This window comes from Cryptomeria japonica, chromosome 9 (assembly GCF_030272615.1).
Source record: "Cryptomeria japonica chromosome 9, Sugi_1.0, whole genome shotgun sequence".
Taxonomy (NCBI): domain Eukaryota; kingdom Viridiplantae; phylum Streptophyta; class Pinopsida; order Cupressales; family Cupressaceae; genus Cryptomeria; species Cryptomeria japonica.
In genome coordinates, this window is record NC_081413.1 from 270,331,811 (window position 1) to 270,336,560 (window position 4,750).

Here is a 4,750-nt window from a genome sequence, read left to right on the forward strand (position 1 = left end):
TTTGATTAAATATGTGTTTGTGCATTAAAGATTAATGGACTAAATTAAACAGGATTTCTTTATGTGATTTATCGTTAATTTGAATTGCTCGATTTAAGTTGGGAGCAAGTTCAATTAAATGGTTAAATTTAAATATTAAATGTATTATGTTTATGCCTAAGGAAAGAAAGATTTAATTTTAATTGAAATAGAATTAATTTTATCTTCTTGGCATTTTGGAAATAGAAAGGTTAAATTGAATTAATTGAGAAAATCAATTTTGAATTGAAAAGCAATTTAATTTATTGATATAGTTGGAAAATAAAGATTTTTTGTGATTTATTTTAAATAAAAATTTAAAATCCAAAAATGAGTTTTTTTTTTGGTCAAACTTTTCCATATAACCTAGACTTTTGGAAAATATTGGAGATGGATATTTTTCAAAAAATTATTGTTGGAAAAATATTTTTTGAGGAAAATTTGGGGGTTTTGGAGGAGGAGAAATTTCTTGAGCCTCTAGGTTGGGCTTTCCTCTGATCTTGCCGGGATTGCTGAATCAGGTAGTCCTCTGATTATTTCTTGGGTTCTTGCTTAAAGAAAGTTGTTTTTGGTGTTTATGTAGAAATCTGGCTGTAGATTAAAAATCTTATGCTTTTGGGAAATAGAGAAATTGTAGTTTGAATATCTGGATCTTAAATTCTCCTTGCTTCCTTTCCAAATCTCAAGATGGCAATTTTGTTTGTATAAATGGATTCTCAAAAAAAAAATTAAAACCAAATTTTGGGGTTTGGCTGTTCTTGAGAAAAATTCGTTTAAAACTCCAATGATTCTCTCTTATATAAGTTTAAAAATGGAATTTAGATTGGGGTTTGACAAATGTGATGTTAAAATTGTGTAAATCCATCTCATTTTGCCAGAATGGTATGGTGTTGGAATGATTTCCCTTCCCAAATCTGGATATTTGGTAAATGAAGAAAAAAAAAAATATATTTATTTTTAAAGTCTGGGACTGTATTTTTTTTACTGTGCATTTTTGACAGTAAATTTTTTTAAAAATATATAATAAATAAATCAAAAAAAAATTATTTGTTTTGCGTGGGATGGGGGAGCCAAGGCTCGACCCCATTCCCACGCCTTGGGGTTGCGCGCTCCCTTTGGGAATAGTAGCGCTCCCCATGGGGGCTGCATGCTCCCATTGGGAAGCAGCGCTTCCCCAAGGGGAAGTGTGAGCTCCCAAGGGAGGGGCCCACGTGGGTGGGTCCACGTGGGTACCTTTTTCCCTTTTTTTATAATTTTTTTTAAAGTTGTTTTTTTTTAATATTTTTTTTAATAAAAAAATATATATATAATATTTTAATATATTAAATAAATGTTAAGTTTTTAATAAAGTTTTAATTATGATTAAATTTGTCATTAATTAATATTCATGAATATTTTGTTATTAATTAATTGTATAGTGTTGATTATACATTGATTAATATTCAAATCTTATTTTATTATTAATGCAGATTTTTCTAATTAAATACTTGATTCAGTAATTTCGTCATTAATTATTAATCTGTTATATTTAATTAATCGTGGATTAATAAATATATTCATTAATTAATAGTTAATTTTAGTAATTTTCTTTATATGCTCAAGGAAACAATCTGTTAATCTGGGAATGGATTTTCTTTATTTGGCTTCCTTAAATATGTATATTTCCTTGATCTGTATAGTGTAAATTGGTTCTAGCAAAGACAAATTTGTAGGATTTATTTTGAACCAGTATGTCAATGATGTTTTAATTGAAGATTAAATATCATATTTAGTTGGTTAAATGGTTGTTTAATTATATTCATGTGAAATTGGATTAATAACTCTTAGTGGCGTATTTATGTATGTTCGATGCAAATGAACATTAGTGAGTTAGAAAACCAAGAACAACCTGTACCTAGATGAGGTAGATAACTGCAATCTAATATAGATCATGTAGAAAACTTGATCTACTTTTAACATTTAGATCAATTCGGAAAAGATTGTATCTGCTTGATATTGCCTATGCGAGTTTAATTTTTGTATTCGCTTTTGCTTAAGTAATGGAAAGTCTTGCTTTGTTGATTGGACCCTGTCATATGGTTGATTTGGGTACCTTTTTCTATCCTCAGTCTCAAGTTGACTATTATTTTGTTGTGGTGTTGTATTGGTCATATCCTTTTTGTGGTGTCGAATGATGATTCGTGGTTGACCATAGTTGGTCAGGTCTCTGGTTAGAGTACCGTCAGTAAGTGTACCTCTTTTGAGTCATGTTTGACCAAATGGTTGTTCCCTCCATTTTGAATTCTGTTGGCTTGACCATGTGTGTCCTTGATGTCTGAGGTCGCTTGAGTATAGTCTAGTGTCGTATGGGAAAGTGGCTTTCGATTGGGGGTCGTGCCCAAAGTGGTTGCTGGGTAACCCGTCGAAAGTGAGTCTAATAAGTGATAACCTAATAGTAGATTAGAATGTTAATCTCTAAGTAAGATAATTGTGCCTCACACATGAGACGAGTGCTAACACAGACTCGACATGCTGTGAGAAGGCCTGAAATGGCAAACCATCATCCTTGTCTTCACGAGAGGATGTGTGGGTCCACATGAGGCTTGGATGGGCCAGAGGTTCGGATTAGGTTGCCAGGGTAACCCACCGTATGGGGTTGAAACCTATGAAGACCTGTCATGGTAACCATACCAGGTTGTGTGATGACACTTGTCCCTACGTTCGCTAGTGTGTTGTTGTATTGTCTGATAGAAGCACCTTTGTGGGTCATCCTTTTGTCTATGCCCTTGTGAGTATCGGGTTTCATGTTAGACCTTGGGTGGTGATGACTCAGTTTTATGGATGCTCTAATGGACCTTTGATTAGCTTCGATTATGTTCAGCTGGATCCTTTCCTTTTTAGGGATCATTTATGCATTTATTGACCGATGTGGTCGTTGTATATTGATTATGTTTCGCCTTGATGGCAGGATTGTAAATTATGAGAACCTCATGTATTCTTAACTTTATTAATTATCAGAGGGGTCTTGCAGTTGAGCAGACCCGGAGATGTAGCCCTTTAGGGGTGAACTCCGAGATCATTTTGGTGTTATGTGATGTTATTCTCTTATGTTTCCCTTATTCAACTTTATCATGTATGAATAGCTTATGTTAGAATGCATAAGTGGATAAGATGGAATTAACTTTAAATGCTTATATGCAGTCCTTTCTTGAATGCAGTAAATTGGAATATGAAAGAATGTAGCTTAGGATAATGGATTATATTCAATCATTATTAAGGAAATTAAGTGTGCATGAAAGATCTCATATGTTTATGATGAAATTCTAGTGTGTTAGAATATTAGATGCATGGCTTATATTTTAATGAAAAGCTTGAATGAAGATTATTAATAGATCTTAATGGATGAATCTTTGCTTGTGATTTATAATTTCATCTTCTGAAAGAAATTATCCTTGTTTAAGAATTATATCGTTATAAGATAATCAGCTTATTGGATTAATTGTGAGTGTTAAGTGAAATGTGTAATTAAGTAATCAGGTTGGGAAACTCTTTAGGTGTTAGTTGATGTCTTCCGCTATGTAATTTGAATCTTTGATACCTTGTTGTATCTTAATGTTGTGTTACTTAAAAAAAATAAAAATTACTGCACTCCATTTGTGTGTTTTAGCTTTATTCCTTTGGGGTTTCCTAGTGGGGCATTACAGTTGGCCTTACCTCCCCAATTGAGCCGAATCCATGATGTCTTCCATGCATCTCTTCTTAAAAAGTATGTACCTGATGAGAAACAAATTTTGAATTGGGATGCTTTATAGGTCCAGTAAATGGGAGGAATAATGATAGAGCCATTCAAAATCTTGGAGAGGCACCAGTGCTAGTTGCACAACAGAGAGTTTGATCAGTACAAAGTACAATGGGACCAGTATGATGAAAAGAATGCCACATGGGAAGATACTAAAGAAATGCAGCAGTTGTTTCCTTTTTTATTTTAATCATGAACTATAGACTCTTTTGGATGCGTTCAATAAAGTGCATCAGGAAGATGCACAAATTAAGGGGGGGAGGATGTCACAACCCTCCTTTATCACTTTTTGCTTTAAATACAATTCTATTATATTTTTGAATAAGCTATTAAATGATTGAATGAATATTATAAAAGAATAAAATAATAACATACACACACACACATGGAAAATATACATTATTTTTATTTTATCTATTTTCCACTTCAAATTATTTCACATGTTGTAGGAAGAATAAGAAGCTTCTAGAGGATTCTCCACCACCTTGCATGTAACTCCCCCACTAAGTTTAATCAATTTGCATGAAGTCCAAAAATGGGAAAGAATCTCCTTTTTTAATTAAATTTTCTAGATAGTGGAATGGAGGGAATTTTCTTATAAAATTGTATGCAAGTTTCAAAGAAGGGAGTTGATTATGTTTTGAAGGAAATTTCCCAAGTTTTAGAAGTAGATCTTTTCCTTGGTAGTCTCATTTTTTGTTGCTGGAATCTTAAGTTGTTGTTGAAGGATTTCTCTCAAGTTGCAAGGAAGGATCAAAAGGATAACCAGTGGATTCAACATCAAGCTTGATAAACCAGGTTCTCTCCTTGTTATTTCACATTCACTTATGAGGAATTCATATTATCAAAAAAAAAAAGTTATAGATCTTCCTTTATATAAAGAAATTCTTTTATTAGATTTTAAATCTTTCATTTGGGGATAAATAATAATGATAATGCTTTCATATAGTGCAT